Source organism: Anabrus simplex, chromosome 3 (genome assembly GCF_040414725.1).
Source record: "Anabrus simplex isolate iqAnaSimp1 chromosome 3, ASM4041472v1, whole genome shotgun sequence".
Classification (NCBI taxonomy): Eukaryota; Metazoa; Arthropoda; class Insecta; order Orthoptera; family Tettigoniidae; genus Anabrus; species Anabrus simplex.
The window spans coordinates 243,793,604-243,821,277 of NC_090267.1; positions in this window are offsets into that span (position 1 = coordinate 243,793,604).

The window sequence follows — 27,674 nt, forward strand, 5'->3', positions numbered from 1 at the left end:
CCAAACAGACGTCAAGCTGAGTTCCAGGGCCACAGTACTAGTAAGTAAAAAGATGCAGCTCAAAAAGAAGAGGATTAAACACCTTATTGATAGTCCATGCCCAGCATGCTTCATCAACTTGCTCACAGGACGTTTCTTCACCTTTTTCTGTGACAGCTTGCTTACCCTTTTCGCAGCCATGATAATTGTGTATAAGGGAAGGCAACACATTCGTTTTAGGTCCAGGATGTTGTTTAAGGGTTCCGGTAGGATGTATCTTTCGCATGCATATTTTACAAGAACACGTGGTTGTGACGTCATGACCACGTGACCGTGACGTCATTGGTCAATGACCTTGACCGGGGTCAATGTCCTCGGGTGCTGACGCAGCAGAAGAATGCTGACGCTATGGTCGAATACTCCCGTTGCTCCTCTACTAAGGCACCTAGTGGAAGGTTCAATCTGGTTATAAAAAGATCTTGACAGGTCCAGCCCTTGTCCCGTTTCTCTACAGTGTCGTCTATAAAGTGAGGTTAACATGTAAAGTTTGTGACGGACGGCCAGGTTCTGAACCCTCTGGGCCATTCAGCCTGGCAGGATAAGGTAGATTGTGCTATGTAATTTTTAATTACTAGATTGTGTGCCCCAAAAAACCTTGATTAAATTTCAATCCACTCCGCAGTGCTCATATGGAGTCAGGTCATATAACGCTGTTGATAGTTATTTATCCGTCTGATGGAAGCGTAAAGATTTGAGCAGACATCTCGAAACTATTCGACATGAAAAGGCTACGTGCCACTACCGGGATTTACCGTCTCCCTTCCCACTATCATGTTTCATCTCATCACAAACCCCACACGTTAGGGAAACGGTACAAGGAATTGACACACGTTAGTTTACAACGTCATGCACCCTTAACCAGCAGTTCGCTCTTAAAATCTCCAACGCTGTGACGTCACAGATCTGTCAGGTGAAGGCCTGCGCGTTCAGTTGTGTAAAGATAAGCATGAATTTTTATATCGCCCGATATCTCACAAGGTTGCCGCGAGAACGCACTGATATGTCTGTAGCAGGATCTGATAGCATACTGAACCCGCATGATCGGGGTCATAATTTATCATGATTTTTATATGAAATAATATAGGGTACAATTATTAAAGTACAGAATTTTAGTTGACAATATTTCATCTGTGTAGTGTTTAAACATGAGCGAAGGACGGGACTGAGTGGAGCCTGGGAGATTAGCTTGTCACAATAGGTAGAGAGCTGCCTCACGGCAGGGGACCTATTAATTTAGCGACCAGAAGATACGGATGTCACACAAATATGTTTCGTACAAGAAGAGAAAGGCGAGCCAGAAACAATAGAATGGTTGCAACATGAGCGCTGCGAAGGTATATTTTGGGTGAGCACAAACTTTCCGCTACGTCACAGATTCTCGGAATCAGAGAATGGAAAATTACGGTGTTTCCACGGCAATCGTTGGTTAAGTTGTTGCAGGTGAAAATTCAAATTGACCGCTCGCTCGTAGACCAATCACAAATTTAGTTGACGACTCAGGAAGACCACCTTGAAAGATCGGAGTGAAATAATAAAGTCAGTTTCGAAAGAGATCATCAATAAATTATTGCAGTTATATGGATGAACTTAAGGAACTTTTTAGATGTCATGCATGGAAGAATAATCAATAATAAATTGCAAATTAAATAAATTGAAGACGGACTTTCTTGGAATCTGAGCACCTCGATTGCTATTGGCTGGAAGGTGACCACGCTGAAAGGGACGCGATCAGGCCCGCGAAAAGTCAGGATCAAAATCCGTCCATATCTCCGAAATCTATGATCGTTAGGAGATCATATTCGATCCAGTATATGTTCCAAATGAGGTGATTAATTTGATATAAATTATAATTTCCAGTTCGGAGTGCAAGAGCCGATTTGAGAAATCCACCCCCTTTCTCCAAGACATGACGTCAGCCGAGCCACGAGGAAGGCATTCACCGATAAATATGAGCGCAATGAACACTCACTAGCTTACTTTTGAATTCATATTGACACTAACTCGTCGTGGAGCTTACTCTGAAATTTTTTGACGCTGACTCGTCGCTCGCCGCTTAGTCAGAATTCATCGTGTGCCGCTGAATTACTAGCATTTGTACAAACGACCGCATGTACTTACATGATGTGCTCGTGTGTGGGCAAAGTGACTTGTAGTGTTTTCGTCGTGTTCCGGTCAGTCGAGTAAAGTTAAACGTTCCAAATCATGTTACGATTTGAGACTTTGAGATATATAGTTTGTGAAGTCTAAAGAGTAGATAGTATTTCCAAGGAGAGAAAATACTTTCATTTCCTAAAAACAGTAAACGCAGAGGTACGCTACTGTGTGACGAACAGTACATAATAAGAACGGTAATTAATTGAGCCTGTACGGTAGGATTCGAACTGTAATCATGATAAACTCTTTAAGAGCGCGACGTGATTCGAACGGGCCGGAAAACGCGAAGCGCGTCGGGCGTGTATATTGACACTCCGCCGTGGTGATAAGTCCTTTTGTGCGAAAGAGGGACGAAGAGATAACAGTGTAAATAAATTCATTTGGGTCTAGGAGGATTAAATGTTATTATAGTACTAGCGAATGTACCCGTGCTTCGCTACGGTTTTCTACATTGTATTCGAATATCGAAGTAAACAGTGTACATGCAGTAAATAAGATTGTTTTAAAATTGCATGTCTCTTAGCGTTATCCGAGGAAGAGCATGGGGAGGTCCCCGTACGTTGTTTCCAATGTAAAGTGTTTGTTACGGATTTGTGATATAACGGCAGGCTCACTTGCCTACTGGCATTCACAATCGAGTTGGGAAGTTTACATTATAATTGCAGGCCCCATTGCCTACTACGCGGACAGAATAGATTTGGGGAGTTTTCGTTAAAATGGCAGCCCCTTTTCCTACTTCCAGACGGATTACAGTTGAGGAGTTCTTATTATAATGGCAGGCAATTACCCTACTATCACTCGAAATTGATTTGTGCAGTTATCATTATAATGCCAGGCCCATTTTCCTACTGCCAGCCAGCTTACTGCCAGTCACACGAAGTTGGTGAGTTTCCATCAAAATAGCAGGCCACTATGCCTAATGCCAGTCACATTTTAGATGAGGACATTTATTTATAATGGCGGGCACCCTTGCCTACTGCCAAACACAATTGGATAGGGGAGTTTTAAACAAAACTGCATGCTCACTTGCCTTCTGCAAGTCAAATCGAGAAGTGAACTATTCATTACAATTGTGGACCTGCCTTACTAATGACAGTTACACAGGAGTTGGAGAAGGAACCCTTTCCTACTGCCAGTCAAAGTCGGTGTGGGGAGTACTGATTACATTAGCAGACCCACCCTTTCTCGATCGCTACAAATCGACATCAGTGAATATATATAGATCAACATACGAAAGTATATGCGTGTTTACAATATTGAAGACCTTCATTTACAGATTACCTGCTACTAAACGTACGTCATATCAACAAAGGATTATACCATAAGACACGCCGGATTTAGTGGCCTAAATGGCTGGTCCTATGATATGTCATCTAACCTTGGGTCAGATTGAGTTAGAAACGTGGAACAGGGTAAAGGTTTTGTAAGATTATTTCACATTACATTACTTTTCGGATAATTATGTGACAGCTACATACATAGCATTTGGCTCACATATGGCTACTGGGTGGGCCAATTTCCGTGAAGAGTTTGATGATTCTGTATTTGATATAAGTAACTGAAAGTATGAATTATGCATGTGAAAATTCCAAATTGACTTAACATCGATTAATAGAGAAAGATCAAACGTAAAATGGATACAGATACGGCAAAAGTCATAAGACCAAGGTTATAGATCATTCCAAATTAAACGGAGATTCTGCAATCCGTTATGTGATAGGAATTTCCGTAGGTCTGCACCATCATTAAAATTGCCTGCATATTTCGATATTCTTCGGGGATAAAAAGTGAAAAATGTAATGATCTTGGATGTTTTCCGTTCGTTACAGGCTAAAACGTATAATTTCGTCAAATTTCAATTATCTTCTTTTTCTTCTGGCAGATTATGCCGCAATCTGGATTTTGGGCGAGGCGGGTAAAAATTAAGACCTTCAGGAAACTAAACCAAAAATTATGGAGATGGTCATTATTACCCCTTAAACGGAAAGCTGTATGAAAATTTCGCCAAAATAGTCAGCGTAGAGGCACACAGTCGTTACGATTTGATTTATATAGATAAGGAATCAGCTCCATGTAAAACACCTTTTGGGCTATGTCCGCTGGACTTAACCTGCAAAACTGACCATTCATGATATCTCCCTTATTAATCCTCCTGACGAAAAAATGCACATGAAAAAAAGGTTTAGAGGTAGAATTCCATCACGTTTGTTCGATTTCCAGTTAGGTTGGTCTTGTTCTGTATATATTGTGGAAGAGTAAAATCACCATTTCGGTTCCCTATAAACAGCCAGTCCATTCCGGAACATGAAATGTTATTTACGTTTAAAACCTACCTTTGGACAGGTGGATGCTAAATATAAATTTTGGTTCGAATGTCTTCAGTAGTTTTCAAGTTGTAAGGAATACGCTTTACACGCACCCGCTCGTGAGTAAAGTCTCCCTTATTAATCCTCGTATCGAAATGATGCACATGAGGAAAAAGGTTTAGAAATTAATTTCTACCAAGGTAGATAGATTTCCATTAAGTTTGGTTGTGTATATTTTGTGGAAGTGCAAAATCACTGTTTCGGTTTTGTATAAACGCCCAGTCAGTGTAGGGATTTAGAAACAATATTTGCCCTAAAACCTATCAAGGACAGGTGTATTCTAAATATGAATCTTGGTGGAAATACATCCAGTAGTTTCGAGCACTCGCGTACATACGGCGTAATTAAGGAAGAAAATAATACAGTTAAGAAAGTCGAAAGTAATAGAAAATGGATTATAACTGAGGACAGCCGGATAACGATAAATATGTAAATGCCAAGTGAATGTATTGGAAAATCAAATGCCCCTCAATAAATTATGCTAGTGTGAGTTATGGATATAATAAAGCGGTAACAGAGGAGAAATTTAGGTCCAGTGATTCTTAGGTAAACAAATAATAAGAAGACGACTAATGGTGTTATTACTTAATCTATTCGAGGGCGGTTATAACCTCCAACGTTATTCCGCCAATATCCCGCAGATAGGCCGATTGGCGCCTCTATTGCCTTCTACCCAAGGAACAACCACGAATTTAAAAGCATGATGAGGAAAATGGCAATACGTTACTTCCCTGCTGGCATGCAGTCATAGACGTTGCCATGGTAACCTGTAGGTTCGTTGTCGGTCTGTCGGTCACTCAATGCAGAGCATGGTACCAGCAGAAAATTGTAAATTTCTCCGTCATGTGAAGAGTAAGGTAAATTATGAACAAAACGAAAGTTGTTTATAATGAAGAGACGTTTCACGTACGGTAAACGAAGTTTACAGAAAATCAATAGTATAAGAGAAATTGGAGGAAAACCATTCAGGTTTTCCTATCCGTCTATTCAAAGATTTTAAAATGATATGCATATCGAAACCTTCCCCGTGTTGAGTATACTCTAAATATGAAGCTTGGTTGAGATCTATCCAGCCGTTTCGACGTGATGGTGGAAAAACCATTCTGGTTTTCCTATAAACTCCCCGTCTATTCAAAGATTTTAAAATGATATGCATATCAAAACCTTACCCGGGATGAGTATACTCTAAATATGAAGTTTGGTTGAGATCTATCTAGCCGTTTCGACGTGATGGTGGAAGAACCATTCTGGTTTTCCTATAAACCCCCCGTGTATTCAAAGATTTTACAATGATATGCATATCGAAACCTTCCCCGGGATGAGTTTACTCTAAATATGAAGTTTGGTTGAGATCTATCCAGCCGTTTTGACGTGATGGTGGAACTGACAAACAGACAAACAGACAAACAGACAAACAGACACGAAAAGTAAAAACCACCGATTCGGTGTTGAGTTGACCTAAAACGGATAAATATCTGAAAAATTGGCAAAACAAAAGAAATTACAGACAGCGGGTCCCCTACAATTTTATTTATATATATATATATATTCCATGAATACCAACAGTGTTAATATTTGAAATAGTAAATGTGTTATAATTTAATAAGTATGGCGGAATGCCAGGAAGTTATATGTGACGTGCAACCAGCCATTATGGAAGGGTAAACAGCAGAGAGGGCCAAGTGGGTCTCTCGTCTGCTATGCCGCCAAGGATTACAACTACCAGATGAGTATCAATGTGTAAATAATATTTGGAGATGTTATTGTGACAAGGGAAGGGTAGTAGTTTGATTTTTGTCTTGGTTACTTCACGTAACAAAATGGGTCGCTTCTCGATGCCATTCTAAATTTCTATAACGAACGGGATTAAATGATTCTAACGTAAATGTCGGGTCGATATATGTATTCATTTTGTTGTACATATAATTCTGTAGGTATAGGATAGTGGTTAAGTCATGCATGTATTATGAGTATTTTATAGTCGAGATTTTTCGACAAGTTTGACTTGTGTAGTGTTCAATTCGACCCGGAGTTTGCTGTTATGTTATTCATTTGGCGACAAGTTGTATAATAATGGTTATGGAAATCCAGTCATGTGTCAGGCCAGGTGTGTTTATGTTTTTATGTTAATATATTCTGTTTTACGTTGCCACAGGTTGGAGGGAATGCCACTAATAATAATAATAATAATAATAATAATAATAATAATAATAATAATAATAATAATAATAATAATAATAATAATAATTCTTGAGATATCGTCTTTCGATGTGAACAGTGAGTGTTAGTAAATTTTGTGTGATAATATGTTGAAATTATCGGGAATCGTTAATGACGGTATAGTTTTCTAATTCGGACTTAATACGTGTGATAATCCAAACTGGTGAATTAATAATTACGAGTAATGATAACGGTGCTAATAATCCTTATATGCTAATAAACGTGTTATTTAAATTACGGTCCAATATTTTATAAATAAATGTCAGATATTTAATTTGCAAGTCTTAGCCGCAACACGTAGGACTATGAATTACGTGATCATGATTGTCAAATGTTGGCAATATAATTGTGATGATTTGTGGAGAATGACCACAGAAATAAATCAGATGGGAGGAGATATATTATAAAGATCACGCAGTCAGGATATAAAAATGTCGTACGATGTCATAGATGAGAAATAGAAGTCAGTTGAAAACTCTGTGTTTAATACATACATACATACATACATGCATACATACATACATACATACATACATACATACATACATACATACATACATACATACATTATCATTATAGACTGTTATGCCTTTCAGCGTTCAGTCTGCAAGCCTCTGTGAATTTTCTAAACGTCGCAAAAATCATCGATTTGCAACTAGTGTTGTGGCCTCATTTAGTTCTATACCTCTTATCTTTAAATCGTTAGAAACCAAGTCTAACCATCGTCGTCTTGGTCTACCTCTACTTCTCTTACCCTCCATAGCAGAGTCCATTATTCTCCTGGGTAACCTATTCTGCTCCATTCGCCTCACATGACCCCACCACCGAAGTCGGTTTATGCGTACAGCTTCATCCATCGAGTCCTCATGTTTGTGGGTTACTGTAGTCACGTCCTAGTTCGTGAACCATGGGCAACGGCTGAGTGGCCTGGTAAGTGGTCCTGAGAGTCGGGATACCAGTTGCTATGGAATGGGAGTGGGCATCTCGGACATATTCTGAGTCCTGGCCCTCCTTGTGCTCAGGCGGGTAGGACTATACAATTCACCTGTGGCCCATAACCCGTTAGAGGAGAGATCCTCACTTGGACTATGTGCAAGTAGGGTAGCATCCTGCTTCATGAATTTACCGAGCTCAGAACATTTTAAGCAAACCTCGGACCTATGGGAGTAACGGAGTCCCACTCCCATTTGACAGGCGAGGGACTCCTTGGAAACAACTTGGCGAACGAAATGGAATTCGACGGGGAGCTATCAATATTAATGGGGCTTATGGAAGAAAGAAAGTAGAACTGGCTGAATCAGCAAAGAGGATGCATTTGGATGTGCTAGGAGTAAGTGATATCCGGGTAAGGGGAGATAACGGGGAAGAGATAGGAGATTATAAAGTGTACTTGACGGGTGTTAGAAAGGGAAGGGCAGAGTCTGGGGTAAGGCTCTTTATCAGGAATAACATTGCACGCAACATAGTTTCTGTTAGGCACGTAAATGAGCGAATGATGTGGGTAGATTTGTCACTTGGATGAATTAGGACTTGAATTGTGTCCGTGTATTTACCATGTGAGGGTGCAGATGAGGATGAAGTTGACAAGTTTTATGAAGCATTGAGTGACATCGTGGTCAGGATCAACAGCAAGGATAGAATAGGGCTAATGGGCGATTTCAATGCGAGAGTTGGGAATAGAACTGAAGGATACGAAATGGTGATTGATAAATGTGGGGAAGATATGGAAGCTAATGGGAATGGGAAGCGTTTGCTGGACTTCTGTGCTAGTATGGGTTTAGGTGTTACGAATACATTCTTCAAGCATAGGGCTATTCACCGCTACACATGGGAGGCTAGGGGTACCAGATCCATAATAGACTATATCTTAACAGACTTCGAATTCAGGAAATCTGTTAGGAATGTACGAGTTTTCCGCGGATTTTTCGATGATACAGACCACTATCTGTGATTAATAAATGAATAAAATAATGTGGAGATAGAAAGAGAGATATAAATTCCGTATGTGAACACTTAGCCTATAATGAAGCCATGTTGAAATATAATATGATACGAGGAAATGTATGAAATTAATGATGAGCACGGAGAAATGAGTGTACAAGTACGAGCAATGTAACAGAGTAATACTGAATTACGTAGCGGGCAGGATTCGAACTCGTGACAGCATGTACGAAGTAAATGGACTGCGCAGATATTCGTTGAAATACTACGGTCCTAAAGATAACGAGAGGTTCAGATTCCACATAAATGATCGTATATTATGATAGTTAAAAATGACACGTGATGATAATCATGATACCGTAATAATAATAATAATAATAATAATAATAATAATAATAATAATAATAATAATAATAATAATAATAATAAATATTTCAGATCAAAAAGTTGGACTTTGTTAAGTAAATAAACGAGGATAAATGTGTTAAAGAGGAATATAACTGACAGTGTGAGACCGATAATAATAACGGCAGAACGGTGATAAATCCTAGTGATCAGAAGAATAATAATTATCAGAATAATAATAATAATAATCACATTTTGGTTTGGGGATCATTGTAGATTCGTAAAGGTAACCGGTATATTGAGATGTTTGCGGACGTGACCTACTCATAACCCATAATAATAATAATAATAATAATCATATGAGTGGTATCATAATAATATTAATAATCACATGAGTGATAGTATATTAATAATAACAGTAATAACATTTGTGTTTTGCGGCCCGTAATAATCAGGATCATAATAAAACGTGGCGGTGTTAGGAATCATCGAATAATAATAATAATAATAATAATAATAATAATAATAATAATAATAATAATAATAATAATAATAATGATAAATCCGTGGATGAATGATTATTATAATAATAATGAATTAAATTATTGACGACGATATCATTCAGCTTGCGATTTCATCGGAATAATAATCACATGTTTTCTCGTAACTAGCTGGCTGATGCGTGACTCAAGTGGCCGTAATACCTTGTATGTTTATTTTTGCCTGCGGGGTGAGTGGAGGTCATCGGCCGGTAATTCCCAATACTCTTCACGTTATCTCATTTAGACACTAACCTATGCGACCATGTGGCCGAGTTGGGCAGTATTCAGATCATGTGTAAATAATTTGTAGATGTTACTTCCAGTGACATGGCATCAGCTGGAGATAAAATAGAACCCGTTCGTGATAATACCTTCCCGAAATCATTATAACATTTCCCATCCCGAGTGCCGACCTCGGGAAAATGTAGATAGTCGGAGGTATTTCATCTAATTTAAATCGAGAAGCCGAAAATAAACATGGTTTATGCTCGGGTTCTCGAGTCATACAGGCGTAGGTTCGATCCTTATGCGATCGATCAGTGAATTATACCCCACAGTTGTAATTCTTTTCCAGGATGAACATCATCAGTTATTGTCACCACTTGCGGTGAAGCAAGTGATTTGTTTGAGTTAATGTGTTGTCAAATTAATTGTTGTTATCAAGTGTATCAAAATTCATCGCGCCGGATGGCGCAATAAATTGCTACTTCTGGCAATTATTTCAAAGGAAACCATTCTCATAATCTTTTTATTGTAGTTAGAAGTTATGCCCTTTTTAAAGTTAAATGTCACTTCCTAGTCCTATCATGGAGTCCTTAAATTCATGTTAAAATTGAGCTTCCCCCATTTTATTTTTATTTGCCCCGTTCATTCCGTGTTCACTGATGCCTCTGTATTTATATTTTGATGACTTAAATAATGAACCGATACCCCTGAGATAAATGCTAGTCTGGGACTCGGGAGGTGGATGGGTGCAATTTGTCACACTGTGATGTCACAGTTCTGTCAGGAGATGGCATGCGCTTTCGGTTATGTAAAGATAAGCATGAATTTTTAAATCACCCGCGCTTATTATGTCACAGTTCTGTCACTACTCCAGGGGGAGGAGACATAAAGCATATGTGAGGTTAGGTAACGTTAACACACGCGTTAACCACACCTACAAGTCACCTTACTAGTTCGGCTCCTCCAAGGGGAATCCGTCTGAGGTTAGGTTAGCATACCTCGTAGCGAGATTAGGTTAACACGTCATTACATCAACTATCGATTGGGCTCCTCCAAGGGGAGGCTGTGTGTGAGGTTAGATCAGCGTTCGTACGCAAGGTTATGTTAGCACGTCATAATGGCGTCTTATGCTCATCTGCAGGCCACCTAATCGATGTGTAGTTCCTCCATGGGCGTCCGATCGATTCACTTCTCCAAAGGAGTCCGTGAGGTTAGCACTACCCTCGTACGTATGGGGTCCGTGACTTTTCCAACTCGGCTCCTCCAAGGGGGCGTCCGATTCGGCTCCTCCAAAGTCGCCCAGAAGTTAGCATTACCCTCCTACACAAGGGGTCCGTGAACTTTTCCACTCGGTTCCTCCAAAGTGGTCCTTGAGGTTAGCATTGCCTTCGTACGTAAGGGTATGACGTCATAACCTAACAGTTAAAAACACTCCAGGTTGGCCAGTGACGTTAGTATTGCCCTCGTACGTTTGTGTATGACTTCACCTAGACGGGTCAGAAAGCACCTCAGGTCATTCTCCTGACCAATTGGGCCCCTCCAATGGAGTGTGTGAGTTTGGGCTTGCTCTTGTACGCAAATTTCGCATGGAACCATCATTGCCTTGCTACTCAACTAGGTGTCAATGAACTCGCATCAGTAATGCCATAGCCTTACTACTCAACTAGGGGTCAATGACCTCGTGGTAAAATGCTGACTCAGCTTCCATTCGTTTAGAGCATACATTGCCTAATACTCATGACGTCATAACCTGACGTGTGCAGCTGTAACCTTACAGGCCCTGCTTTCAATACATTTCCATTACCTGTACAAAGGCGTTAAACTTACAGACCTCAAATTTGATATCCAAGTCTCGGATCCGAGCGACTGTGGAGTTAAATACACTAGCGTTTGAGCTGATGTGTAACGCTCATTCTGTGCCTGGATCACTCAGTTATACATTTTAACTTTTGAGCTTATAGATTTGAAATCTTGAGATTTAAATCGGTCTACAGTATTATTTACATCACTCAGAGACCAAATCCTTGTGTTTAGAACACACTAGATACTGTAGTTTACTAGGACAGCTATGTGTAACGCGCAGAACAAGATAGAGGGACTAAGCATGTCTCATACTAATGTCACGCTGTTTTAGCATGCAGTGATCACGAGGTCATGGTTATAGATGTTTAGACTCGTTCCGTAACAGGTTCTCTCTCAGTTACCTCTCTAGACTACCCTATGGAGGATTTGTCTATTGTGTGTGAAGAAATAGAATATTTGCTTTCTAGGTTCGGGATTCGAATCTTAAGCAGCGTGCACGATGTAACTAATTACTGTATCGTTTCCATTTGAGACCAAGAGGCGAACAACGGATAGGTGATGAGGAGAGGGCTACAGTTCTTCAGCCTACATTTTCTTAAACGTACGATGCCGACGACTAGGAAATATGCGATTGGTAAAAGGATACAAAGGGAATAAAATTATTACATTTGAAATGTAACACAATATTTATTGTTTAATTATTTACAAAATTATATAAGCTATTACCTGTTTTACAACAATCCTTGCAATGTCTTCGACAAGGTTGCTATACTCCTTCATATCTTACTGTAAAGAGTTAGCACGCTCGAAAAATTGTGAAGCCCCTGCAACATTCAAATTTAACAACATATTTATTGTTTATGAAATTAACTTTTTTATAAAATCTGATCCTATGCACGTAATGCTTTGCAAGGAAGTTGTTGCCGTTCTTACTTTAGTATCATCCATGTGTTTAGTTGCTTTCAGAATCATCATCAGCTACTGTAAAGATGGGTTCATTTTCACGCATACAGTGCCACAGTTTATAATCTTCAGATTAGGTCCATCGCAATCGATATGATTTTCACTTCATTACTTGTACTGTCGCTGACTTAGCCTGCATGAATCTATATCGACAGTTTTAATTTTATTGCACCGGCAACGACAAGCGCTGCAATTTTTTCATCAACTGTACCATTAGGTGAAGTCACATGCTGCATTCGTTTGCGAATCAGACTTAAATTAGCTACACGTCTCAGTTCAATATTGCGTGTACGTTGACTAGCACGGCAAGCAAGATCGTGGTCTTTGAAAGCAGCAGAGTATAGTGCCAGGATCACAGTATTGGCAGCTATGAATATGAATCTCAAAAGGAAGACGATGAGTTGCCTTATTGATGCCCAGCAAGCTCCTTCGCCTTTCTCCCTGCACGTCTCTACATGTACCTCATTTTTATTCTTCTTTGGTTGTCCTGAATTTCTTGTTTCGAAACATTTTCTTATAATATTTGCTTTTCGTATAATTATATTTTTACTGTTATTGTTATACGATTTTTGTTTCAAATTTCCTTCGCTTGTCATATTCTGTAAGTAAACAGTGCCACCGGGATATATCCCAGTTACTTGTAAAAATAATAATATCCGCCCCGTAGTATTCGTATGTATGTTGGGTAGTCAGCCAGAAGGCTGGTTGGATCCTCAACAGGTTCACCATTAGCTATCATAGATGACCTAGGTGCTCAAATACGTCAGCGACGTATCGGTAGATATTGTCACGTAAAAGAACTCCTGAGGAACAAAATTCCGGCACCTCGGTGTCTCCAAAATCCGTAACAGTAGTTAGTAGGATGTAGAAATAATTAACATTAACATAATTATTAATACTATGACGTGCGAAGTCTTCTTCTTATTTTATTTTATCTGTTTACCCTCCAGGGTCTGTTTTTCCCTCGGACTCAGTGGGGGAACCCACCTCTACCGCCTCAAGGGAAGTGTCCTGGAGCTTCAGACACTGGGTCGGGGAATACAACTGGGGAGGATGAACAGTACCTCACCCAGGCGGCATCAGCTGCTATGTTGAACAGGGGCCTTGTGGGGGAATGGGAAGATTGGGAGGGATAAACAAGGAAGAGGGAAGGAAGCGGCCGTGGCCTTAAGTTAGGTACCATCCCGGCATTTGCCTGGAGGAGAAGTGGGAATCCACGGAAATTCGTTTCCAGGAAGGCTGAGGTTGGAATCGAACCCACCTCTACTCATCTGACACCAGAGGCTGAATGGACCCCGTTCCAGCCCTCGTACCACTTTTCAAATTTCGTGGCAGAGACAGAAATCGAACCCGGGACTCTGGGGGTGGCAGCTAATCACACGAACTACTACACCATAGAGGCGGACGACGTGTGAGGTCACCTAAATTAAATATTAATAATTATTATCTCAACTCACTCTCCATAGACAACATATAGTGGAAGCCGACACAAGGATTTCCCTGAATACCTCAGATGCTGACAACCAAGCTTATCGTAAAGAGAGGATCCGCACAGTAGATTCTGATGTCTGCCAGTACCAAAATCGTCTTGCTGCAGTGTATCTGTGATGAGTGTTCTAGGTGATGGAAGAAACTTCCCTGGGGAGAAGCTGGGGTGGAGTCTAGCGTGAGAAGGCGGTGTAACAAAGTTAACGTCAGAATTTTAACTACTTGAACTTCCTGTGTATGAAAACAAGGAAGATTCCGTCTTTCTCCCTTAGTATGTAATGGTTAGGTCGTCGAGCGTTTCCTTAATGTTAATGTAGGCTTTCTCTTCTGACTTTAAATTAATGTAGGTTTCTATAGGCCGCCTTCGAATTTTAAAATATCTCCGCTAATGGAGTTTTTGTAAAATTAAGATCGCACTGGTGTATACCCTCGTTTTCCTTCTTCAATTTTCCTTTAAGTGACTAAGTTTTCTATTTTTTGAAATTCATCTCCTCTTTTCGGTCTTCTGAATGTATTGCCCTCAGTCATTTAGTAGTATGGCTTAACCGCTGCGTCATTGGACCTTATGACTTGTTGTATTTTTTCCGAACTTTAATTTTGGAGTCCTTTGTCCTTTAGTGTTTCAGCCTCCAATATTCACTTTTAGGTATCGGCCTTTCGAATATACGTTTTCCGATTTTTTCCCTTCTTTTCATGGCCGTGTAGTGGTGAATTCGACTTCCTTTTCTGTTTTTTTCAATACTTTTTTGAGTATAACTCCTCCATAAGATGAGGGAAGATAAGCATTATGCTTTGGGTGCTTTAACTGGCAGTGGTATTAGATATGAATGTAATCTTCTGGTCCAATAAAGGGCGTTTGTAAATGTAATAATTGTATAATGAACTGGATTACAGATCCGTCTGATATAAATGTGTTCTAGAAGCTATGCCTTCTTTCTATGAACTGTATTATCTCTATATTTCCCAGACTGGGACTGTCTGGCCTATCTTTACAAAATGTAAATTTATGAGACCTACGGGTCGGAAATATCTGTATATTTCGAGATGAAAGTTCTCCTCCCCAATATTGCTAATTTTCTGAAGTTACGAGCTCCCCTGTTTTAAATTTACGAGCTTCTAAACTCTTTACGTAGAACGTTCCTCTTGTTAAATGTTGTTGTTGTTGTTGTTTTTGTTGTTGTTGTTGGAAATTAAATTCATAAGCAAAGAAATAAAATAACATTTTCAATGATATTGTTAGCAGTATTTAAACTTTGGTTTATGCTTTGTCCAGCTATTTACCCCTCATGCTTCTTTCCATTTCCTTCCTTTCCTGGTCCACGTAAATATCAGTAACAACAACAACAACAACAACAACAACAACAAAAACAGTAGTAGTAGTAGTAGTAGTAGTAGTAGTAGTAGTAGTTGCAGCAGCATCAGCAATAATAATAATAATAATAATAATAATAATAATAATAATAATAATAATAATAATAATAATAATAATAATAATAATAATAATAATAATAATAATAATAATAATAATATATTACCTCAACCGCCGTGTTGGGGCACTTTGATTTGACACCCATTATGCTGCCTGTATTCCTGTATTTAAGTTTCATGGTTCCATTTCAGTCTACTAGACGGAAGACAAATGGGTGCCTGTTTGGGGATCTATGGCTATGCTTGGATAATTTCGTGTTTAGGTAACCCCATATACTGTATGTCATCACAAGTCTTTTTCAAAATCAACACTGTACAACGTGTAGTCCTAACGTATTTTGACGTCCTTAAAATATCCGACTAATTCTGTCACGATTGAACACGTGGTCTTGGGATCTGGAAGTCTCGCTGATTCACAGAGGGATCTAGTGTAGCTGATTAAACATAAAACAATCTATAACAATTAGCAATTGCTCTGCTGTACATACTATTAAAGTTAGAAGGCACGGTGGGATGCCTAGCTTGCATATTAAGCCTTCCATAAATTAATCTAAAGATAAAAACAAAGGGATGTAATTTCATATAAACAGCATAATTAGATCATAAAATACGTAAGAAAGGAAAGTAATTGACCTCCTTGCAGAGAAAGAATTTTCACACCTTTCATGCGGAAACCTACCTTGAATTTCTGATGAGCTAACCGATGTGGTGCAAGAAGACAACAAGCAAAGATTTAGTTGCTTATTTCCATTAAAATGGCCCGAAACAATCCCCTGAAATCCGTATGTAGGCTATACTACTTGCTACAGGTTGAATTGTACAGCCCTCACTGTAGGCAAGCCAGCAGTGAAGCAGCAAGTAGAAAACCGTTAGTCAAGATTCACATAGCTCCCCAGTGACGCAGAGATGCCCCGCTGCACCGCATAGAATCCCAGCTTCGTTTTCGGGACCTTACCGGTCTTCCATTCATTTCACTACTGAAATTTATTCCTGAACAGAGTCCAAATAAGCAAGGAGATACAAAGATGTGAATACAGCTACTGAAGTAGACTCAGTTTATTTGAAGAATTATAAAACCGCAGGGGATCGGAGTAGTATGATCATTCTATTAGAGTAATCAAGAGCCTTGCCCATTCAAGTTCAAAGTGTTTTAGAGATAAAAGAGGACGTTTGAAAAAGTAGACAAGTTGAATACCCATAGCCACCATTATATTATTATAAGCACAATATTTCTTTCACAGTACAGTATTTTCTGTAGAGGATATCTCAGATACCAGTATTCTGCTTGATCCATGATCTGAAGTATGCAACCCTGGTGGATACATTTGGTGCGTCCTGAAGGATTCTGCAAATCGTACTCAAGGAGTTAATTCCAACCACTTTGCCATTGTGGAACACAGGACCACCAGAGTCTCCCTGAAAAAACAAAAACACACTACATTGCGAGGATGCATTTCATACATAAAATACATTTTGATGTACATTGATATCAATTTCTCTTCGAATATAAACACAATTTAGATGGTTCGCTACTGACACTGATAATTATCCAGCGTGTGTCCATGTAGGCCTACACATGGTAGGTCGGAGGGCAGAAATAATCGCACTACTTTCATAAGCTACAAAATTCTCCGGTGAATGGCAAATGAATCACAAACATGTTGCTCGCAGATGTCACGTGTGTTCATACTGTTCCTTTGATAAAATTATTTCACTCGATGATCACATTCTGTATATTTATGGAATATCTTAGTAGCGTGTGGTACTTTTCACATTGGAGATATACTTTCTCCAGATTGGTAACATTGGGGAACAACGCAGAAGTATGAGAGCTACAATAATTCGGTTCCAGATAATTATAATCTAGATATACAATTTCTTAATTTAACAACATTCCTTTAAATTTCAAAAGCTAACTCACATCCACCTCTGGTGTAATACAGTATGTCTTCTGGTAAGGATTATGATAAGTTTATCACATTCATAAACCAGGCTGTGCGATTTTCCACTTGAACTGTTTGGGCTAAAATAAGTGTGAATCTAACAAGGCCAGTACCTGTAAAGGAAGTTGATAAAGATTAGTTAGTAAGTTAGTGTGGAGTACACGTTGGACTGTTTTTGGCACACTGATATTTACCATGAACTTCTTGCCCAGTAAGGGAGCCAACGATAAAGTAAGAGACCTCATTTTCACAAAATGACAGTGTAACACGCGGGCTTTCTACAGGATACAAGCTGGAATTGTTGACGATCAAACAGCCATCATTTTGCGGACTGAACAAACAAACAAGCATATCTACCTACCTATACAGCAACACACAGCCAAGATGCATATCGGCGGACTTGAGAAATACAGTACGTTGTCACATCTCACATGCTTTGTTAAGAAGGAAGTCATTCTTTTACAGTGTCGACTCAGTTAACATAACTTTTAAGCTTTTCAGCTTGTCGAAACGCGAAATCTAAGGTATATTCTTCACGTGAACTTGAACATAAGATGAGATTAGAGGCACAGATAAATGAACAATTCACTGTTATTAGACCTACGAACGTTGTTTAATCTAATATGCCACAATAAGATTAATACAAATTAGATTGTAAGGTCGTTTGGAGTATACGTTGGATTGTATTTGGCACAGTGATATGTATCATGAACTTCATGCCGGGTAAGGGGTCCAACGAGAAGCTAAGAGACCTCATTTTTACAAAATGATAGTTCTGTCGATTATCTACTACACACAGAATATAATATATAATAATATATAATATATAATATATAATATATAATATATAATATATTATATATTATATATATAATAGAATATATAAATATGAATAATTATTTCCTGTATATCGAATGTCCCAAGCAAGCTAATGTACCATTCCCTCAATTAAACGCGATAAGACAAAGCTAATTTCTCGGCCTTGACTTTCTTCAATATTCAGTCATCGAATTAAACTCAATTAGTACACTAGGTTAACATGGAATACTCCGCTATCATTAGCGATAACTGTGGTTTCTGTAAAATACAGCCCATTAGTTTCCAACACGTTACAGGAAGAATGGACTGAAATATTGTGTCAGTTCTTCTCTAATATCTTGCTGCCAGCCTCTAGATTTTAAATGGACTAATATCCTGGCTAACCTGAAATAGACTAACCTAAGGATCGCCATGAACGTTTCACAACTTTTGCATTGTTGCGTGCCTCCTATAAACGTTTGGAGTGGCTCATGTTTAACAGGACCATCCCTAAGACTTTTAGCATCCTCCTCGTTGAACAAGCGGGGTTTTGACCTCAGTAGTCTACTGGATACCGAGATATCACCCTGATGACACACATTAAACCAGGCTTTGAGAAGCAATTGAAGAGTTAAAATGCGATTGTTGATCTGACTGCTGCATAGAGCGCAGGGAAGATGTTATATATACATTCCTCACGCTGACGGGGTGTGAGTTGCCGTCCATATTAATAGACAACCTGTTAACAAGCAGATCAATCCTGGGAGTAATGTGTAACAAGCGCAGAAAAGTTCAAATTGAAAACCGTGTTCTCCCTCAAGTTCCAAACCTGTCTCCGCTTTTATTGAAACTCTAATGTTCAGATATAGAGAACTTCATCCCCCGAAAGTGTACATATCTTGATGAACTGTAAGAATGTGAAGGAAGCAACTTAAAATACAAATCTATCAAATCTGATGGAGTACCTCAGGAAATGGTGCTTAACAGCAAGCATGAGTAAAACAGAAACATGACTTACACATCTAGATAATAAACACGCATATGCTAAACTACTTTTTACATTCAATTATATTCGTTTCTCACAAACACCAATTCCAGGTGCCCTTAAATAACTCTTAGCAGGACAATGTTTTTCAAAAAGCATGTAACAGTGCTGCTGAACTAAGGACAAAAAACAGATACTACATAAACTTGGTGGCTCCACACGCAGAGCTTCTGCGTCTACCCTACGTAGATCAGTTTTGGGTTTGGTGTACTCCTCAGCAGAGCATTGCTCTAGTGTCTGACTGAAGAGCCCTTAAAGAGATTTGATATAGCCTTCAACTACACCATGAGGATCATCCGTGACACTATGAAACACACCCCCCCTCTTTACTGGCTACCTGGGGCTGTGCCACACAGTATACCCTTTCCTAGCGCTATTAAGAGCCGCCGGCCCCGTGGTGTAGGGGAAGCGTGCCTGCCTCTTACCCGGAGGCCCCGGGTTCGATTCCCGGCCAGTTCAGGGACTTTTGCTTGGACCTGAGGAATGGTTCCAGGTCCACTGAGCCTACGTGATTAGAATTGAGGATCTGTCTGACGGTGAGATAGCGGCCCCGGTCTAGAGAGCCAAGAATAACGACGGAGAGGATTCGTCGTGCTGACCACACGACACCTCGTAATCTGCAGGCCTTCGGGCTGAGCAGCGGTCGCTTGGTAGGCCAAGGCCCTTCAAGGGCTGTAGTGCCATGGGTTTTTTTGGCGCTATTAAGAATAATAACGAACCTGTGTATATCAATGAAAGTAGCCCTTTCCATTCACGGTGGTATAGATACGGGAATCTAATGACTAATATGTAGATCTTCAGCAGTCCGAACAGTACAAGAACTGACCTCCAGTCACTACAGTGCGGAAGCTGAGTGGCGTTTGGAATGACGCGGTTAGAGTTCACAAGAATGTGAATCTCTGTCTAGTGCCCAATGTGGTTCGCTCACCCCGGGTGACCTGGGTTGCCATAAACAGAGTCGGAAATAATCACAGACGATACCACTCTTTACGTCATAACACGGCTTTCGTATGATTGTGGTGACGTGAATCAGACAATCCAACACATTTTTAGGGATAGTTTGAAGAAGACATTTTTTGGATTTACAGACTACTTCGTAAGGGTTTCTGAGGAGACTGTACAGTTGCTGGACAATTAGATCTTATTTTATGACTCCCCTAATGCTTTGCTGATACCATTTTATGGCATACCTGTGTATGTATGTGCATGTAAATATATATACTGTATATATGTGTTGCCAGAAGGTAAATAAATAGTCAAAAATTTTGTAAATAGACATCAAGCGATATTTCAATGTTCATATCTGAAAGCTTACTCTGCAAGTTCTCGTCCATCCTAGGGGATACTGGGCGCACAAATTTCTTCCGTCAATTGTTATAGGAAACATAGATATTCTGCATTCCTTTCTGCTGATGACTGGAAGGTAAGTCTTTTGTAGAACACGGGCAGAGTCAGTCTCCTGCAAGAAAAAAAATTCCATCTTGTTACTATATACATTTGTACATAACACCACAGCAGTTAATTAATTCCAAGTAATATTTGACCATGACAATCCTAGAGGCAAGCGTAACAATACCCAAGATATTTCCAACTTTCTTCGATGTCGATATGACAATTAAATTTTGGAAACTAAACTGGGAGTTCTGCAAATGAGTACCACTATTCTGGCCAATATCAATGGGTAGATCCCCTGATTATTGAATTTTTACATCATTTCATCTACAATTTGAAATATTTTAACTTTTTGACTACTTGACTTGGTTATTTAAATTAAGTCTAAAATGTTATAAAAAGTGAGCTCATGAATTGAGCCATAAATACTTATTTCCATGAAGGGAATGTATGGGTACAAGTGCAGGATTTAACGAATAACTGAATAATACATTCTACTTAGTTGAAAAGTGAAACCTCACCGTTATCCGGCCCCATCCAGCAACGGTCACAATGCTGCCTGGGAGGATATCTTCGTTCTCAAACGCCAGACTAGCTACCTCGACGGTGAAGCCGTTCAGTGGAAAGGAATCTTCTGCCTGTGTGTTCCAAAAGAATGAAAATTAGAAAACAGTACGGCATTACGAATGGTTACCGTAGGTAAACAACAATCAGTGGGAAGTCAAACTGCACCTTATGATGGACAGTATCAGCTACACATTTATCGTTTGCTTCCATGAAGAGTATACCCTGTGAAAATTGTTTGTCATTGTATGTGATGTATGTACAGTAGGGCGTTGTCATGTTGATGCCATAGCACCGAGCAAACCATGATACGAAGGAAAATGCCAGTCTTCAGCATCTCAGGTATGTAACGGTGGCAGCTGACAAACTTAACGGGAATGCACACTGGACACGAGCAGGACTGGAGTCCAATAGTGCCGGGTGTTGGATTTGTATGACATTACATAAACAGTTTTCAGTCATGTTACCACCATGTCATGATCATGGAGTTACGGATAGAAGAATGATTATCTGCAACAAATTGGAATTCTTGATTTAGTGTCGTAATGAGACTATGTAATATGTAACTCCCATTCACACAAGATGCCTTACATAATATCTTATCACAAATATCTGACGAGCCCGAGCCATTACCAAATTACCTTAAAGCATAAACCCATTACCTCAAAACTGTAAGTAATTTGCCTTATTGCTGGTCCATAGTCTCTTTGCAATATGCTGGCTGCCTCACCAGTCACTCTTTTAGCTCCACCAAAAAGTTTCCATTATTAATTGTGAGTTTGCGGTACTTCATCGTAGTCTTAAGACATCGCAACCTTGCTTCCATAGGTTTTTGAATATGCCCTGTGCATTCCTGTTTAGTAATTATGATATCATTTCCATTAGATGTCAGTTCATATGCAGTATAAAAGGATTTGGAATCACCATATTCCTAGTAGCCTACCTGTAACTATCTGACATCGTACCACTGGAGAGAGAGCGACTGAAAATATCTTGCACACCGGCAACTTCCATGGCCTCACCAGACCCACTGTAGTTCCACTGACAGGTTTTGTATGTTCACCCTTCAGTCCTTTAGGACACTTAACATGTTAAGATAAAATCTCATCTATAACGTTGGTAGTATCGGCACGTACCACCCCGTAATGTGAAGTATGACCGCGCTCCTACTAAATGTCATCTAGTGCGACAGTAGGTCCCAGGGATTTAGAACATCACGATTTTATTTATTTATTTATTTATTTATTTATTTATTTATTTATTTATTTATTTATTTATTTATTTATCACTTAACCAGGCAGGTTGATCGCTTCCATCTACCTACACTACCTCCCTTCGTCAACTCTTGTTCTCTTCCGAACGTAGCATTCGAGGTCCAGGGAGTGTTTCTTTTTTAATCCCCTCGTCACTCTTACCTTCTTGTCCAGTACTTTCATTATTCGATGTGTCCAATCCCTTCTATTTCTTCTCTCTGGTTTGTGTTAATAGAGGAGAGTTGTCCAGTTGTACTTCGTCTTGAAATAATCACCACCACTACCACAGGCCATGGCTAACTAAAGGGACATCCCTATAACACTTGAATCAATACGAATCCCCCTTGCATTGGATGTCAAGAAGCAGATGAGACTGTTAACGGCTAACATATTTTGGAGTCAGGTTATCGACTTCAAGGAACTCTTTAACGGCCTCTTTAGCAGTTCAAAGCATTTACCAATAGATGAGGTGTTCAAAAGGAAGATTAATGTGTGGTAAGTACAATAGTCTGCATTGACATTCGCATTATAACCAAACCTAGCCCACATCTGCATAGCTGCAGTGTTTGCATCGTGTGCAAATGTTCGTCATACTTTCCTTAAGCATCATCTGTATGAGCCATCTTAGTATTCAGGATCATGAAATACTTACCGCGAGGATAATTGAATCAATATAATACTACCATAATATGAAACGACTGAATACAAAAGCAAGACATATCCACTACTCAGAAACGAAACTTGACCTGAAATGAAAATCGAGCTGTGGACACTCAGTACACGGCGTCATTTTAAATGGGTCATAAGGAGAGTGGTACCTGGTCATACTCCAAATTGGTTACGTGGTAATTAAACGCCTTAACAAGGATGGATAACAGCTTTAAAATGCCTTCTCATGCTTTTGACATGGCGTAGCACGTTCAGTTTAGGGAAGAATTCCCACTCACCCACTCTTTGAAAAGGGCGTCTTCAAGGGACTGTGGTGTTTCTGGTGGTGGGTTCTCCCACGGTTGCGTAGTTCCAATTGGTCCCACATATGCTTGATCAGATTCAATTCGGGACTTCCCGACGGCCTCTCCATTCGTTCCACGCAGTGCGCTTTAGCAGTTTCATACATGAATATTGCGTTTTCTTCAAGTTGATTCAGGTGAGAAATCCTTCAATGTACATCAATCAGTTAAAGATCAAATGCGAATGATCAGAAGATCTATGTTCGTGCCTACAGCATAAGTGACCCATGGTAGGTTGCATAGCCGTTAGAAGAAATCGCTTTCTAGATCTTCTCCAGGCTCGCAGACGACCATAACGTAATATGAGATTCATCTGAATACGGAACGTCTTAGCTGACAGTGCAGATGATATCTAGCAAGCTGCAGTCTCCTACCATGATGGCGTATATCCAGTGCAGGTACTTGAACGGGTTGTATGGGTCTTATATTGGTCTCTCGAAGCCTGTTTCTGACTATTTGGTCACTAACTCACACTCCAGAATATCTCCCGTAGATCAACCTGCAGTGCTCGTACTGTAACTTTGTCGGTTTCGGAGAGACTGTAGACGCAAAAAACGATCATATCCCAGGTTTGTTTTCCTTTAGCGATCCGTGGTAGGGCGGGGCAACACTTCCAGTCTCCTAGAAACGTTTGTAGAGATACCAAATCGTATTCTGAGCAACCCCTAGATTTCTGGCAACGTAAATCTGCGAGTAGCGTTCTTGAAGCCTTAAAATGGAATGGTGTATGGATTTTAGTGCCGGGAGTGTCCGAAGCCATTTCGGCTTGCCAATTGCAGGTCTTTTGATTACACACCCCTAGGCGACCTGCGCTTCGTGATGAGAATGAAATGATGATGAAGACGCCAAATACACCCAACCCCCGCGCCAGCGGAATTAACCAATTACGGTAAAATTTCTTGACCCTACCTGGAATCGAGCTCTGGACCCCTGTGATCATTTAGCCATGAAGCCCGACCTTGCAGCAGTGTAAGTGTGCGAGTGGCTTCATGCGACGCTACTCATTTCCTCGAGGATGTAATTAAATGTAGTCATGTTCAAATACTGATGAAGCTGTTAGTCACATTTTGGAGATTATTCATTATGTATTGTAGACCTGTATTCCTAAAACGAGTGAGAATAAACATTTGGCTTTCAATCTTCCTTCCCTACAGATATAACAGTTTTTGAAATTAAAATATTCCGGCAGAAAACGCAGGAAACATTCTGTATATATTGTAGCTATTTATCGCCAATTAGAGAGGCTAGCAGGTTAGCTCAAGTCGTTTTGAGAGGAGGTAAATAGTCTCGAACATAAACTGGAAGAACAGTAGAGTAGACGAAATTTATTGTTGATTCACGGTATCATCAAGGAGCCAAACGAAGACATTTATAAAATGTTCAGAACGTGTTTTTGAATCATGTAGAGCTAGCAGTGCCCATGGAAATGCTTGGCAGAATCCACTGTGTTGGAAAGTCTCAGACGACAGCAGCGGATATAGTGACAGGGTGGAAACGCCCGATTATTGCAAAGTCTGCTCTCTACCGGGAGTGCTAAACGCAAACTGAAAGGCACGCCGATACTGAATCGTAACTTCATAACTTATAACTACCACTGCGGTTCAAGTGAAGGCTCTCTGAGCTCAGATCCCTATCTCCTATTATGGGGATTAACGGTTCCATTGTTGTAGAACCGCGCTTCGTCCGTACATAAGATCGTCGATAAATTGGCAGGATAACTGTTCAAATGCTGTAGAGTCCATTGACAGAGCGCTACCCGGGCTTCGAAATCATGACCATGGATTCACTGCCTCTTCATTCGTGATTCGATTCATTCATCTCACCTTCAGCATTCTTCTGTAACACCACATTGCAAAAGCTTCTATTCTCTTTCTTTCTGGTCTGGTTATCGTCCATGTTTCACTTCCATACAATGCCACGTTCCAGATGAAACTCTTCTGAAACATCTTTCTAATTCCCATATCAATGTCTGAAGTGAGCAAATTCTTGTTCCTAAGAAAGCTCTTCCTGGCTTGTACTAGTCCGCATTTTATATTCTCCTTACTTTTGCCATCGTTAGTTATTTTACTACCCAAGTAACAATAGTCAACTACTTCCTTTAATACTTCATTTCCTAATTTAATACTTCCTGCATCACCTGCCTTCGTTCGACTGGGCTCCATTACTTTTGTTTTGGACTTATTTATTTTCATCTTGTACCTCTTACCCAACACTTCGTCCATACCATTCAACAACTTCTCGAGATCTTCTGCAGTCTCAGATAAAATAACAAATCATCGGCAAAGTTAAGGTTTTGATTTCCTATCCTTGGATTGTGATTCCCTTTCCAATTTCCTCTTTGATTTCCTTTAGTGCCTGTTCTATCTAAACTTTGAAAAGGGGAGGCAGACTGCAACCTTGTCTCACTCCTTTCTGGATTGCTGCTTCTTTTTTCAAAGCCCTCGATTCTTATCACTGCAGACTGATTTTTATACAGATTGTGGATAATTCTTCGTTCTCGGTATCTGATTCCGATCACCTTCAGAATCCCAAATAGCTTGGCCCAATCAACATTATCGATCTATGAATGCCATGTACGTGGGATTGTCTTTCTTAATTAGGTCCTCTAAGAACAGACGTAAAGTCAGGATATTTTGCACGTGTTCCTACATTTCTTCTAAAACCAAATTGATCTTCTTCCAACTCAGTTTCAACTTTTTCCATTCTTCTGTAAATAATGCGTGTTAAATTTTGCACGCATGAGATACTAAACTAATGGTGCTGTAGTTTTCACACTTGTCTCCACCGTCTTTCTTGGGAATAGGTATAACAACATTCCGTCTAAAATCGGATGGCACTTCTCCTGTTCCATACATCTTACACACTAAATGGAGTGACCTTGCCACGTTGGTTTCTCGTAAAACAGTCAGTAATTCAGAGGGAATTTAATCAATTTAAGGTGCCTTGTTCCTACTTAGATCTCTCAAAGCTCTGTCAAATTCTGACCTCATAATTGGTTATCCCATTTCATCAGCATCAACAGCATCTTCTTGTTCCAAACCCTTATTATCTACGTATTTACCTCGATACAATTGCTGGATACGTTCCTGCCATCTTTCTGCCATGTCTTCTTTCCATAGAGATGGCTTTCCATCTGGGCTCTTAATATTCACACACCTACTTTTCCTTTCTCCAAAGGTTTCCCTGAATTTCCTGTATGCAGCATCTATCTTTCCTGGGACCATACAATCTTCAACATCCTTGCACTTCTCCTTCAGCCATTCTTCCTTAGCTATCCTGCACTTTCTATCCACTTTATTCTTTAATCGCCTGTATTCCTTTCTGTCCCCTTCATTTGCATTCTTGAACGTTCGTCGGTCATCAATCAGGTCTAGTATCTCCTGAGTTATCCATTGCTTCTTAGCTGATCTTTCCTTTGTTTCTAACGTTTCTTCAGCAGCCCTAAAGACCTCATTCTTCACGACTGTCCATTCTTCTTCTATTGTGTTTCCTTCAGCCTTTTCACTTAGCTTTCGTGCAAAACGTTCCTTCAAACAGTCTCTCAAACTCTTTTCTCTCAGTTTGTCTAGATCCCATCTCCTTGCATTCTTTGCTTTAATCAATTTCTTCAACTTCAGATAGCATTACATAACCAGCAAGTTGTGGTCAGAGTCCACGTCTGCTTCTGGGAAAGTTTTGCAATTTAACACCTTTGCTCTACCTGTAACTACGAAGCTTGTAACATGTACGACGTAACAAACTTGTTGGCTGTGTCCCAGCTAAAGACTATCACACCTCCGCATCCTCGTCCAAGCCACTTCACACCATATGCGACATTACATGCGACTCTTTTCAGGGCCAAGTAAACAAGTAAGTCTGTGGAAGCTACCAAGTATACAACTTTACCACATCCCAGGCTGCTAGCGGTAAAAAAATACCTGCGTGGGATTCGAACCTTCGAGCACTGTCCGCTAATACATCTTCCACATCGTCCTTACCATGTCAGCTTTTGCGAGGCTTGGCATTCAGCGCGCAGTTTCCAGCGTATACAATACCTGCCCCTAGTCTGTGTGTGCACCGCCTGTTTTAAGGTACGTGTTTTTCATATATGTGCTCGTTTTACGAGTTAATTAGAGGTACACATAATGAATGAATATTGGCGCTCACGATTCCTGC